Source organism: Lynx rufus, unplaced genomic scaffold (assembly GCF_022079265.1).
Source record: "Lynx rufus isolate CCGP_SWC_20201006 ecotype Redwood Valley unplaced genomic scaffold, mLynRuf1.p SCAF_5, whole genome shotgun sequence".
NCBI lineage: Eukaryota > Metazoa > Chordata > Mammalia > Carnivora > Felidae > Lynx > Lynx rufus.
In genome coordinates, this window is record NW_025814867.1 from 36,704,524 (window position 1) to 36,719,883 (window position 15,360).

General features: G+C 41.6%; 1 protein-coding gene across 2 annotated transcripts in view; it reads left to right on the plus strand.

Moving 5' to 3' along the window:
* ZBTB38 (zinc finger and BTB domain containing 38) overlaps window positions 1–15,360 on the plus strand; it is a 144,965-nt gene that overhangs the window by 61,827 nt on the left and 67,778 nt on the right. Inside the window, exon 5 of one of the 2 annotated variants that reach the window (XM_047098996.1) lies at window positions 1,652–1,717. The gene's annotated coding sequence lies outside the window, so the exon portion shown is untranslated. Of the gene's footprint in view, window positions 1–1,651; window positions 1,718–2,313; window positions 2,669–15,360 lie in introns of those variants that run through there. The other variant, XM_047098997.1, reaches the window with a different exon arrangement.

The following is a 15,360-nucleotide window of genomic DNA, read 5'->3' on the forward strand; positions in this document are numbered from 1 at the left end:
AGAAGAAAAACGTAAATATATATTCAAAATAAGGCTCATAGCATTTTATAAAAATGTTGGCTTATGTCCAGGATCTAAGGGTGGGGGTGGGTATGGTTTCTTTGTAGCTGAAGAAAGTGGAAAAGAATCTGTTCTATTTTCTTAAAAATAAAAGACTTCTTGTTTTATACAGCATGGTAAAAGAAATGCTTTTCTGTTTTTTACCTGCCGGCAGTTTCTGGAGGAAATTTTTCTAGCAAGCTATGCTGTTTTCCTCTCTTTGGGGACATGGTGACACTGGTTTTGTAGCTAAACAGTATTTGCTTATTAGGCATTTCTTCAAAATCCTGAATAAGCAGCTCTTTCCACATTTTTTGTTCCACATGTTAAACGTTTCACTGCAATTTGAGCTTCAATTGTGTGTGTGTGTGTGTGTGTGTGTGTGTGTGTGTGTGTGTGTTGATAGAAAGGATTGAAAGGGGATGCATAAGAATTCTTAAAGGTTTTTTGTTTAAAAAATTAATTCCTACAATTATGTATTGGAGTCTCTACAGAAGGCAATTCCAATTTATTACACACAGCCAAACTAGATCCCATCAATCTTGAACAGCGGGGGTAGGGAGGTGGTATTGAAGAAGACATGAAATTTGGTGTTTGAGTAGATGAGATTTAATTTTCGGAAAACATTTCACTCATAAAACGGATGGCACCCCAGTGTCAGCCCTGACCTCCATGATGTCAATGTCATCGTGCAAGCATAGCTAAGATAAGCCTCAAAGTAAAACAAAGAAACATCACATCTCAGCACAACACCATTTCTTCTCTGACAGCATGTACAATATATACACATATAGCCTTTGGATATCCCTGCCAATGCCTCGTTACTTTACAGTTTAGCTTCTGGAGAGGGAGGGAGGACAAAAATCATTTTGCGTGTTCTATGTTCTGAGCAAATGCGGTAAGTACGCTGGTGCAGGTCTTAACATTATTTAGGTCAGTATCCTAAGGATGGCTTTTATCGTTCATGATGATCAGCTATACCGTACATCCAAAGGAATTCAGCATCAATTTATTTTTCTGTGCTGATTTTATTTGCTTCTAAGTTTAAGCAAATTCATTCACATTTTAATACAATTCCAACGGAGGAGGTATCTGCCGCTCTGTACTGCAGATACATTCAGCAGGATACATTTACACGGCTTGTGGTTAGAGGTTATAGCACCGATACAGACAGCCCGATCATGCATTCTTCTGTAAGCCTGCCGGCACCGTTTAGGATTTGAAAAATAATCTAGAAATGCTATACCCTGTATAATATTATTTTTTTACTTCACAATAGCTTAATAGTTTTGGATTTTTGTTGTTGTTAGCAATTCTATGAAATTAATAGTCTATCAAATGCACCCCAAACCAGATACATACTGTATTGAAAGCTTTCTTCAAGAAGAAGATATGACAGTATTCATTCCGGCTTATTTTCTTCATTAGCAAAAGGATTGTTTGATTCTCAGAAGCAAAAGGACACATGCATTGTGCAGCAGCTCTGCTTAAGTGTACGAAATGCCTTCTACTGTCTGGTTGCAGAATTTGGAGTTTGCTAAACAGTGTTTAGTGATTGGGCTCATCTTGCATCACCAGTTGATGACATTTTTCTTTGTTCCCTCCTACCCAGTTGAACCAAGACTCTGAGGCTGATATGCAATGTCACTTACAACATTAATCAGATACTGCATTTAAGGTGAGCTGTCCCCTGCCTCCTCCTTCCCCAGTGCTCGTGTCTGCATGCAGTGCGTATCTTGCTTCTGCGAGCCTAAGATGGCAGGCAGGATTAGCCGTGCTTTTGCTGTGTGTGCATGCTGTGTATAGAATTCATTACACGTTGCCTAGTATTTCAGATGTGAGTATGTAAATGCTCGGTATGCCATATCATCTGGTAGCGAAGACTTGTTTTTGCCTCATTACAGCCTTAGATATTTCAACATCACCTTTCAGTTCCGATTCATTTGCCTCTGGATGTTTGCTTTTCATCACGTTCAAAATAGGATTTTACCTTTTTTTTTTTTTTTAACAAAGCCAAAAAAAAAAAAACCCTAAAAACAAAAACAACAACAACAAAACTCTGCTACCAGATGGTGTCTCTCCTTTCTTCTTGCCTTTGCTGTCTTTTAAATAATGTATGTTGTATTGTTAATTAATGTGAATATCAAATTAAACACTTGAAACTTACATATTTATTATGCAGGTAGGAGGCAAGGTGGAATCTATTTTTAACTCGTGTGCACTCCATGGTGTGCACACAAGTTGGTTCTCAAATTTGTATTTTCAGTGCTGGTATCAGTGGTTTGATTTTCAGCAAATGTGACAGTGGCCTTTGCAGTGGTCAGCTCCGGGCTTTGAACTCTCAGAGGAGGAAGGGGAAAAGAATTCAGCACACCACCTCCTTGGTTGCAGCCTCAGAGAAACCTTGGAAGAGAAACTTCTTTTTTCAATCCTATTTTCCTGTTGATAAATTCAGTTCTCGTGATCACAGTACATTCAAGCTGTTCTGCGTATGATTTTTTTGTGTGTGTGACAATTGCATCTAAAACTTGTGAGCAAGAAGACGGAGAAATCAGTTGGTCTCCATCGCTTTACATAAAAATGGCTGAGTGTCTTGTCATGCTAGCACTGCATTAAGTGATACACACAGGTAGGTCGAAATTTGCATGTTTTATAGATTTTTTTAAGCCATGCAGCAAGAATATTAGAGGGATTAAAATATGACTTTCATAATGAAAATTAAATAAGACAGCTGTAATTTTTTGGAGGGAGGGTATTAAATTGGATAGGCTTTCCTATTCAGATACTATATCAATGTACAGCTTTGCTAAACTTACAAAATGATTCTGCTATAAAAGTGAGCTGATTCCTTTTAAAAAAATTATATATATATGATAGGTGTGGCGCCATTAGACAACAAAAGAATTTTTTGAAAAGTCTGTTGATTCAGCTCCATTTTAGCTTGAAACTAAAAATAAATGGTTTTCTTGAGATAATTTTAAAGAGCGCAAACAAGCTTAATAAGAAACATTTAAAATATTTAAATTTTAAGAAGCGGTCTTTAAACGTGTTATATGAAAGATGAAAATAAAAACTTACATGCTTCCAAAATCCATTTTAGATAATATACAGGAACAAATATACTATTGGTTTATCTATTATTTGGAGAGATGAGGAGTTACAATTTTTAAAGGGGGGTGGTGGATATTAAATATAGATGGCCCTGTTAGAAGAAAGAGAGCTTCACTGAAAGAAAAAGAGTCCCTAGAATGGTTCATTGCAGACCATACAGCTATGGTTCTGTAAGTACCAAATTCTGCCACTTTTCAAAATAATTTCATGGGCTCTTTCCTTTGAGCTTAACTTCCGAAATATATTTTAGTTTCAACTTAACACTGGGCCAGAACCTGTTTCCTTGGTAACCAAATCTTATTTAAAAATGCAATAACTGATATGCAAAAGAATGTCTTAAAAAAAGAAACAAATGGTTAATGAAAACTGTACAGTTCTTTTTTCCTCCCATATAGAGTCTGCATTGGTTTTAGACGTTTTTAAATGCGGTCTTCAAGCCTTAAAAATTAAGCCATATTTCTACACATATAGAGAAAGCTTGCACAGGGAGAGCTTTTTTATCCCCTCCTTTGTGCTCAGTACTTTCAAAAATTAAGGTTTTTCTTTGTAACGTGCTCCAGAATGCTGGTCAAGGTTTGTGTACAAAGGTGTAGTTTCATTATCACTGGTTCACCAGCGCCCCTGAAACAAAAGGCATCTCAGAAATTCTGAGAATCAGAAAATGCTTATGCCCTTGTTTTCCCCGATCCCTCCATCGGTAACCTCAGAGCTCTGGGTAGAGAGGGACCGAGACCCAAGCCCACCCCCCCAATGATAAGTGCACATCGAGCCTTTGTGGAAACGTCTTTATAGATGTATTAATAGGAAGATACTGGCAAACCTGAAACCTCTCTGAGGTTTACTCCAATGTGAAGAACATTGAGACTCAGAACCCTCTGTGTAAATAGCTGCTTTATTCTAGCAGTTTGCCCGATATTCCAAAGCACTGTCTGTAAAACCAAACCTCTAATGGGCTAAAGGTTTGTTGCTGCTGTTGTTGTTGTGTTGTTTTGAGGCCAACTTGAATATTTTGCTTGGAGTCCTTCTCTGGCTCAATGATATTAGAACATGATTCACCTCATAGTGATTTCATTCTTTGGGCTTGCCATGAAATATCCTTCCTGCAATACCTTTTTCTTTTTTTTTTTTTTTTTTTTTTGGCTGTTCGGGAGCCATTTTCCTTCTTGCCTGTGACTTAAAATGACTAAGTACATTTTGAATATAGCATCAATCAGAAGATCATAAAATGAAGGGAAATGTAGGACACCTGATTCAGTATTGCCTATTTATTTTAGTACCAGGAGCATTAACAGTTGCAGTAGAATCAAGCTAATTGTCATTCGCTCTCGAGCAAATAATGAGCCAGGCATTTGTAATTAAAACACTATTGCTATTCAGAAAGATTACAACTACGACGTCTTCCATTTTGATAGGCCGGTACAAATTAATCATTTTGAACCTATTTGAATCTTAATCTCAAGGTTAGATGGATGCAATGGAATTGTTTTACCATAAAAATGAATGCCTGATAGATTCAACAGTGTATTTCTTCTTTATAAAATGTTGGTCCTTTTATTGTTAACTCAAGCGTGGTTGCGTCATCTTGTAGATTTTCATACCTAATGATTTTTTGTGGCATTATTCATTTATGGTGCTCTTGGTCTTGCCGAAAAGAATTTTAAACACATTTCAAGGAGGTTGAAAGCCAAGTAAGACTGTTGGGAAGTATATTGTACCATTGTCATTCTAATAAATAGACCAGCGAATGGAAGAATAATTATTATTTATTACTTTGTTGTGTTTCGCCTTAATGCTTTGCCTTCATATTTCACAGAAATATTTACAAGGCACAAAGCTTTTCTAAACTTACCCATTTACAATTATTATTGGATCTCCTAGTCTAGCCAAAAACACTTCCCGATGATTGCAGAGATGGCATTTACGCCCTCTCATTGCCTAAAAGGCTATGCTTAACCCATTTACACTTTTGGCTAAGGTGTTTGTACCGGGCAGGCCAGAGCAGGTGCGACAAGAAGAATGTGCAAACAACTGCCTTTGTTCTCACCAAAACAAAATGAGCAAATCTGTGGTTTTCTACCTGAATGATTTATAGTCTCCAGTTCTCTACTCTTTTTCTTTGGAGAATAGGAAATGTTTTTCCAAGCCTTAACTCAGTGAGACGACCACGGTTGCATCTCTTGCTACTAGAGTGAGCTTGATCTACCTCAACCAGTTCTGTGGATCCCCCGTAAAAAGACTGGTAGCCAGACCCTGTTTTAGAGCTGGTTGGTAGGGGAAGGAGGATCAAGAAAAAAGATCTAGCACTTATATCTTTAATACTAAATCCTGCTGAAGCCTTTGAGTTCCTACAACCATGTCATTCATTCTAACAGCTCCCTTCCAGGGGAAATGCTGTTCTTAACAGCTTTGTTGGTAATGAAACATTCGACAAATTTATTGAGCACCTACTACAAGCCAGGCATTTTCCAAAGGCTGGAAATATAGTAATGAACAAGAGATCAGGGCCTGCTTCTTATGGACCTGCCTCCAATGGAGAGGAATGGTGGGGGTGGGGAGCTCAAAAATAAATATGTAAACAATTAAAGTAGACAAGCACAAAGGAGAAAAATAGAAATTTAAAAAGCAAGAGTGAAGGACTCCTGGGTGGCTCAGTTGGTTAAGTGTCTGACTCTTGATTTTGGCTCAAGCCATGATCTCACAGTTCATGGGATTGAGCCCCATTTTGGGCTCTGTGCTGACAGCAGGGCACCTGCTTGGGATTCTCTCTTTCCCTCTCTCTCTGCCCCTCCCCGGCTTACACACACACACACACACACACACACACACACTCACACTCTCTCTCTCTCCCTCTCTCTCTCTCTCTCTCTCTTTCTCAAAATAAAGAAACAAACTTTAAAAAAAAGAGAGAGCGGGGCGCCTGGGTGGCGCAGTCGGTTAAGCGTCCGACTTCAGCCAGGTCACGATCTCACGGTCCGTGAGTTCGAGCCCCGCGTCGGGCTCTGTGCTGACGGCTCAGAGCCTGGAGCCTGTTTCCGATTCTGTGTCTCCCTCTCTCTCTGCCCCTCCCCCGTTCATGCTCTGTCTCTCTCTGTCCCAAAAAAATAAATAAACGTTGAAAAAAAATAAAAATAAAAAAAAATAAATAAAAAAAAGAGAGAGCAAGAATGGTATCTTGGGAGGAAGAGAGCCACTTTCGAATGATTGGCCAGGAAAAGCCTTCCTGAAGAGGTGGCATGTAGGCTGAGACCTGCCTGCAGGGTGAAATGGACCCAGCCAGGTGATGTTCTAAGGGTACCATTATGAGGCAGAGGAGGCTCATGCTCAGACTGCAAACTCCTTTCTTTGTGAAGCTGCTGCTCTAACAGAGCCAGGTCTGACGACTTTGCAGGTTCGGCCTTACATAGGTCAGCTTCCTCTTATGTAGGTAGGTGGCTGGTCTTAGTCAAATTCCCAGGATGCAGTGCCAGCGAAGTCACTACCTGTGACCCAGTCCCAACCTGAAACCACCTAACAAGGTGCCGTGGTAGTGATGAAAGGCTGGCATAGATTTAGCGCTCACCCCAGAAATCCCCAGCAGAAAGGATTCTCAGAGCTTTGTTTTTTGTAAGAACTCCGGAAAGTAAATACATGGCAAAACATTGAGACAGTCGTTTCCTTTCACTTTTTCAAAAGCACATGGTGGAAGGATCAGTCCCATACCGCCAATAAATTGTCTTTGTGCTCTAGTGCCTAAAACACTTCAGTTCTACAGGTCACTTTGCCCAACAATGGCTTTCTAAGGACCTCACTCCTTGGCGTGGTGTTTCTCTATTTGAGCAAGTAATACTAAAGAAATTCTTTTTAAGAACCTCGACTCTTTTATGCCTTTTAGGTTGGTCTGCTGATGAAGCTCTGAGAACAAAGGGATAGCTTTGCTGTATAAGTTAGAAACCATAAGACCCTATGAAGCCTTCAGAATGTGTCAGAGGCATCTTCTAAGATTGATTTACAATATAGTGGGTTTTTTTTTAAGTTTTTATTTTTATTTATTTTGAGAGAGAGACAGAGAGCAAGCAGGGAGGGACAAAGAGAGAGGGAGACAGAATCCCAAGCAGGCTCTGCGCTGTCAGTGCAAGCCTGACTCGGGGCTCGAACTCATGACAATGAGATCATGACCAGACCAGGAAATCAATAGTCAGACGTTCAACCGACTGAGCATCCCTAGTGGGTTTTGCTTATCACAAGTTAGAGGTGGCCTGGCTGACTCCTTACACTTTGTTTGGTTTTGACTGGCTCGTGAAACTTTCCACTGCCTGAAGACTGTTCTAAACCTTTGTGGTAGAGTCTTGCCCACGAGTGCGGGAGTGGGCTTCACTTCCTCGAGCATCACTTGTTGAGCATGTACTGTGTGAGAGACACCACTCCAACCCAGGCAGAATGGAATGTGACATGAAATATCCCAGGAAACTTGCATCCAGGTTCCTACACAAGGCTAGCGCATTGTATGGACAGGCACAATTGTGTGTCCTATCTGTTCCAGAAAGAAATGAATGACATGCTGTTCTCTTAGTGGCCTTTTATACCGTTACCTTGGAGGCCAGCCTTCAGTTTGGGGGCATGTCAGCTGATGGCAGGGGTGCTTCTTCCTGGGACTCTATATCTCATCCTCATCACCTTCCCAAGATGTCTTGGCTCCTAATAAGCCACCGTATGTCTGGCTGCCCTGCTCCAAGCTGGTCTGCCTACATTTGCCAGGTGACTTCAACAACGGCTGCCACTCTTTTGCATTCATGAGCAGATGTTAAGTTGAGAGGCCCTTGAATGCAAAAATTTGAATTCGTGATGCAGGCAAGATGCTTCTGCCTTTTTACCTTCCCTGTCTGACAGTGGGGGTCTCCCTGCTGTCTGTCCTGCAAAAAGGCTTGACGGGTAACAGGTATATCAAAGACCAGTTGCCAAAGCTCATGTCTCTGTTAGGTGATCTCAGTGTGGCTCTGCTATGGCCTCAATGTCTCATTGACCAGAAAAGTGTTCTTTTGATCTTATAACTCATTTTGCATCCTTTCCCTTAATGCTTTCCTTGCTTCTGCAGCTTCCTGCTCAGGGTTCAAGACTAGCACTTGGGTCTACACTCACTACACTTGGCCTGCAGAGGGAGTTTGTTTTCTGGTTCTGTTTTGTTTTAAAATTGCCAGTGTAAATATTATTTCTGTGTTCATGAAAAGCTGTGAGAGCTTTCGTGATTTTCCTTATATAAAACAATAAACCTCTTCCTTCCCCTGTGGTCATTGCTGCCAAGTGGATATTTTGAAATTCCTTTTTCCTTTTTCCTGCTAAAATGTTCTACCCTGACTGAGGCCTTGCTCTAATTAAGGCCTAACAGTCCTGCCCATCTTCCCCAGCGCGGAGCATGACGTGCGGAGTGCCTGCCCCGAGGGCCTTACAAGCCAGTGAGACGAGAAAACAAAAGCCACCAGCTGAGAATGTGGTTAAATCCCAGAAGGGCAGTGCCCTTGTAATTTTTTCCCCCTTTTCTCTTGTTTCTTGAGCTGTGGAAGGGAAGAGGGGAAGCTTTAGTAGGGAAAGAGAGGGGCTACATCACTGAAGGATTCTCTAGAAACTGCAGGCTATTGTGGAAATGATGTGGAAGAGAATAGGGTGGTCATTTAGGAGGCGAAATGGGGTGATAGAGGGGACTGCAGACTGAGAGGGCTGCAGGGGGACTGGTGGGGGCAGAGAAAATAGGAGGAGACAAAGGGAGCAGTCAGGAGGCCGCAGGTAAACAAAAGGAGATGCTGCTTTGCCTACACTGGAGCTGGGGGTGCAGGGTCCAAGGGCCAAAGAGCGGAGAGGGGGTGCAACTAGAAAAAGAAGTCTAAAATGCAGGCTGCGGGCTTGCGGTATAGGGACTGGCACCATGATGTTCTGTCTGGCTTCCATGGTGATGTTGCCCTTGCAGCTTAATTGTCCCATGTTGGTTAGTACAAAGAGCCTACAGACTGACGTCCTTAAGGGTAATTTATCCCAGAATTTTTATGAAGTCTCCATCCCAAGGCTTCTATTCTCCATCTGAGAATGTCAGAGAGCCCCCCACCCCCTCACCCCCATTGCTCTGCTAGATCTGGATTGAATTTTAAATGAAATAAGCAGACTTCTCACTGCGTTGTGATCTTCTACAAAGCCCAGATGAGAGATAGATCCAAAATACCTGATTTAAGCTACAGATATTAGGAACTGTCTCCCGAAGTCGTATTGCTCATAACAGGCATGCTGCTCTGTTTTTGGAGCCCCCCCACCCCCCAAAGCCTGTCCTTCCTTGTTCTTCACCAGTTTATCCAGACCCTGATCTGAGTGCCAGTGGTTACTCTCACGGAGTCCCTTGCTCTGTAGGAGGACCACACCAGCTGGTGTGCCACCACTAAGCGCGGTCATAATCCCTGTACTTCTTGCTTAGCTCTTACAGGAATGTGAATCACAGACTTCAGTTGCTGTGTGGACCTTAGACACACTTTTTTTTGTCACTGAGAGAACTGTGGCCCAGAGACGTTGTGACTTCTCCAGGTCACTTGGAGAGTTAAGAGGCCATGCTTGACTCCTGGTCCAGTGCAGTTTCTACAATACGCTTCTTTTAGGTCACAGGGAAGCCCAGTCCTAAAGCACAAATAGTAAATATTTTAGGTTTTGTGGATTGAGGCACAATTGGGGATACCACATAGGTATTTATATAACAACAGAGAAAGCAAATGAGCTTTTTTAAAAAAAATTTTTTACGTTTATTTATTTTTGGGAGACAGAGAGAAACAGAGTGTGAATGGGGGAGGGGCAGAGAGAGAATGGGACACAGAATCCGAAGCAGGCTCCAGGCTCTGAGCTGTCAGCACAGAGCCCGTTGAGGGGCTCAAACTCACAAACCATGAGATCATGACCTGAGCCGAGGTTGGATGCTTAATCAACTGAGCCACCCAGGTGCCCCTCTATAAGCTTTTTTTTTTTTGACAAAATTTAATAATATATAATATTAAGTATAACAGTAATAAAATATGCACTGCCCTGCATTAGATTTAGAAATGAATGACGGTGGCTATGTACTGATAAAACTTCACTTGTGGACACACTTTCAGTGTTGAATTTCATGTAATTTTCAATGCAAATTGGGGGCCCTTTGGCCAGTCCAGTCCACACGTGTGTTTTATTTGTTAACAATTTTAATTGAACCAGTTACAATATTTCCATTTTCCAGTTTTTTAATTGCTTCTAATCGTAAATTCTTCTCATTATATTTATATAGTTCTAAGTATAAAAGTAGTATATACCTACTGTGAAATAATTTGAAATGTTGACATTTTGGCATGTATTCTTTCAATCTTTTATCTATGCATGGTGATTTTTTTTAATACTTGAGATAATATTTTGTAGACAACTTTGTATCTTCTTCGCATTCACTTAATATCATGTCACTTTAAGGCCTTTCTTTACATAATCTTTTAAAACTTTATTATGAAAATCTTGAACCTTAATGGAAGAGCCAGCTTAATGAAACCCCATGTTCTACATGAAACCCAGCTTCTACAATTCTCAGTGGCTGGCAAACCTCGTTTTATGTAATCCTCTCCTGTATTATTTTGAAGCAAATCCCAGACATCACATCATTTTATCTCTAAGTATTTTAGTATGATTCTCTAAAAGACAAGGATACTCAGAGAAAGCCCTTTTGCTTAGCCAATAAATTCTGAAGTATGTATGGGCAAAAGAGAATAATGTCTGCAACTTACAAATGGTTCAGGAGAAAATTAGGTAGGTAGGTAGGTAGGAAGATATGAGTAGAGTGTATATAGGAGGTTTTTTGTACTGTGCTTGAAATTGTTCTATAACTTTGAAATATTTATAAATAAAAAGTTTTTAAAATGTAAGTTACTAAAAGAATACATTTAAAAATGTGACTTATTAAGAAAAATAACCGCAGTATCATTATCATTGCCAACAAATAATAATTCTTTAATAACATGAAATATCATAGCATTTCTCCTAATATGGCCTAATTTGTCCAATTATGTCATTAAAAAAAATAATTTACTTATTCAAAGCACAATTCCAAATAAGGTCCTTACGGTACAATTGATAATCCCGTAAATTCCATTTAATTTATTGATTTCCTTCCTGCTTTCTTTCATCCTTGCTATTGCTATAAAAAAAATTGTTGAAAAAATACTATTTGACCTGTAGGGTTGTCTACAGTCTAAAATCTGATGACTACATTCGTCGGTGCTGTTTTCCATGTTCTTTTGTTGCAGAAATTTCCTGTAAATTGATAGTTACAGCTGGAGACTTGATCAGATTCAGATTCCTTTGTTTGTTTGTTTGTTTAAGTAGTCAACATTTCATAGGTTTTCATATAAAAGTCCTGATTTTTGGCTTCATTGGGAAATTCTGCAGATCTGGCCTTCCCACGTGGCAACAATTGATCTGGGGCTGGGTAGTAACCATGCTTATTTCCCACTTAGGCGGGATATGAATTATTCTGCAGGCCCCAGTTCATATTACTTCTGCCTGGCTCCCAGGAGCCTTAGAGCCCCTGTTCTAAACACTGCCTCTTCAGGGGCTTTGGTAGACTTCTCAACGCACCATCACAAGAGGCCTTTTTAGGAATGTGGTAGAGATTAGAGAAGACAATTCAGACACGGACTTTTTAAGATGCTTAAAGGGAAAAGATAAGCAGCTACATAAAGGGAGCCCAAGTGATAGAAATTTGGTGAGTGCCAGGGTTCGGGAAAGAGAGAAGAAACGTAAAACAGCAGATTAACAAAGTGCTGCAAATATGGGAAAAAGAATGAGTTATAGATTCCTAACCCATGGCGGGAAACTAAGGAAGGAAATGGGGTTAAAAAGAGACAAACTTGAGTCTTTTTATACATTATAATATTGAAACCTTAAAAAAGGGAGAAAGAAAGAGAGAGAGAGAGAGAGAGAGAGAGAGAAGGGGGCAGTAAATGTTACATTGGTCAACAGTCCTAAATCAGAAAATGCAAGCATGTAGTTGTAGCATAGCAGAAATCATGTGGTGATTAAAGGAAATGAGGTAGAAAACGAGGAAAGCCTCCTAGAAAAAGCCACTGGAAAAGGACCGGCAGCCATGGTTTGGAGATGTTGAAGAACTGGTAGACATTTAAGAGGAGAGGATCTTGAAAGTCTTAGAATTTTTTTTTTTCGGATTTGCAAATGTATTGAACTGAAAAGTATAAAGATATAGAAAAACAAATCACGTTTAGTTGTTTGGGGAAGAGAACTTAGAGAAAAGAATAAAAGCTTTAGAGAAAAGAATAAAATCATAACAAGTTGGGATGTTCCTGGAAATTTCCAGATAGTTCCCCTTACTCAAAAGAATGATTAAGAGAGAGAATCTGAGACTGGTTATGAGGAAGGGTGGAAAATTTTGAAGGACAGGCTGATTATGTAAGTTTTCGGCTGTGGTGTTCAAAACTGTTGCCATGATATTTTAGTTATTAATAACAATTTGGGGAAATCTCCTTGCTTCTGGAGAAACATTTGGCTCTAATGAGAGAGAAATGCCACTGTTTGTGAATTCCCAAGTGGATGTAAGGAGCCATTCACTTGCTAAGCCTCTTAGGAAAGCCAGAGCCGATTTCACCCTTAACAAGCTGTTGACAGTGTCTGATCAAGGTACCACCTGGAACATGTTAGCAGAACAGAAAGTGGACTGTGGAGTCAGACCTGTGTTTAAATGCCTTTATGTCACTCGCCATGTGACCCTGGCAGCTTGCCCATGGAAAATTTCTAGGGTGTGAAGGTTGCTGTACATATGTAGCTATGATTCTCACTGCTTGGATGGTAGGAACGTAGAGCTCTGAAATAATTGCCCTTCCAGCACTAGCATCCACAACAGTTTACACTTAAAAAGCGCTTACTGTGCGCCCAACAGTATTGTAGATACTTCACAGGTATTATCCCATTTAATTATTTAAAAGCCCTATTAGGTAAGTGTAATCTTAAAAGTAGCCTCATTCTATGGATGAGGAAGCTGAGGCTCAGGGAGGTTAAGTAATTTGCCTAAAAGCCACACAGTGAGTGGCTTTCTAAGTGACAAAGGTGGGCTTCACACCCGGGCAGGCAGAATCCAAAAGCCAAATTGCCTTGTTCTACCACTTCCCATCTCCCAATCTTAAGAAAGCACAGACAGTCATGGCTCACACCGGCTCTTTCCAACCCGTGGTTCTTAATTCACATGCCTCAATTTTCTTGGGGGGGCAGGGTGGTCGCCAAATGATTTTCAGTTTCCAAAAGCCTCAATGGAAACACATAAACTTGCAATCAGACCACAAGTTTCTTTAGGTTGGAATCCACCATTAACAGTGGATTGGCTCAAGTTTTGTAGAAGCTCTGATCGGTGGTTACTTACACAAAAACATTGCAGGGTTGTTGTTTTTTCAAGTGGGAAGATGAATCATTAGTTAATAAACGCAATTTAGTGGAATAGATCTTTCTAAACATGTGGCCTACAGAGAAAGGCTAGAGGGTACTTGGCTTTGGGAAGGTCGGGGAACTGCTCATGTACGTGTGTGTGCATGTTGCCCAAACTGCCCGCCTTCAAAACCCTGCCTTTATTTTTAAATTACACGAGTCTTTAACTTGACTTCAAGTCAATATATTTTCCTTGATTACATAAAATGTTATGCTGGCTGTGTATTTAATATTGCAATCTCCTTTATTCTTCACCATGATCCAGTTCTTCAAATATAGGCAGGAATGGAGATGCAGAACTGCAAACACTGTATTCCAAGCTGAAAACAGGGTAACTGTAATGCCCCCGATTTCGAATCCGAGAGACCACCAAGGAGCCGATACTGATGCAAACGTACGAGGGTTTATTTGCAAGCTCGAGCTTGGGCCCAAGTATACCCGACAAAGCAGAGCAGGGACTTGGACCCCTAGGTTAAGAGGCATAGCAGTTTTATAGGGGCCAGTGGCCAATGAGATTGTAACACACACACAGAAAGTTGCATAGTCATGTCAGTCCACACGCAGGTGGCCAATTGAATTACAGTTTACCCTATAGTAACTGTTTGAACTAGCCTATCACTCTGGTCAGAATTGGCACGCAAGTTTGGCGGGGAAAAGGTGGGTTTAAGAATTGGCGCGCAAGTTTGGCGGGGGAAAAGGCGGGGTTTACATTCTTTGACGGTTAGGGGTTCTGCATTCCTATATGAGCCAGTTTCCAGTAAGGGTGTGCTCAGCAGCTTGACTAGGATGGGGGAGTGTCTTAAGCAATAAGTAGGTCATGTGGGGGTTATACATGAGATGGTGGGTGTTGCACAAAATGGAGTTAGTCTTGCTCTGCTTGTCCAGGGGTAGGGGATTTTTGTTAAATTCCTTGGGTCCCACATAACAGGCTTTTGATCCTTTTAACTTGTAACCTTGCAGTAAATCTTTGCTAGAGAAAAATTTAAAGTAAGACTCATACTACCAAAGCGCGGGGAACGTGGATGAATTTTGTTACAAAATCAAGCCAACAAAACCTGCGCATTACTGCTCCATCCAGGCTGATAGCTCCACAAGGCAAGCTTGTGGCAGGCCTCGGCAAATACTTTCTCAGCAGTCCCCGAATCTTGGAAGAAAGATCCTAGCAGACAGTCAGTGCCCTTTATTCGAGGAAGAGGACTGGCTCTTTTCCGTGAAATACTTTTTTACACCACGTTGGGAAAAATCTATCTAGGCCTCTCCTGACAGCCATGGGAAAGCACAGGTGACACCCTCTTTCTGAGAATTTGATTACAATAAAACTGCGCTCGACTTTCTCCGAATCCTGCCTCTCTGCAACGTGCAGGGTTTGGATGCCCTCTGGGACCTCGATCTGGAACCCAGGGGCCCTTCTGCGGCCCCAGGCCTTGTTCTGATAGGCTCAGTGGCCCTTGGCCCCCTTAACGGGGTTGTCCTTGGGCCGGGTTCCTAGCTGTGTTCTCCCTTGGGAAGGAGGTGGAGGCCGCTGCCTCCCTGGTGGAGTCTGGGGCCGTCGTAGTTCCCCACCCCCAGCCCCCACCCCGCCGTCGCACCAGGTAGGGTCTGGGCCTCGCGGGGCCGTCGTGCGTCCGCCGCTCCCCTGTCCCGCCGCCACCCTCCCGAGGCCTCGTCCTCCGCGCGGCGGTTTTCCGGGCGCCCCGGCCCGCGGGCTGAGGGTCGGGCCGACCTCTTCCAGCCAGGTCGCGTCCGCCACCCCGC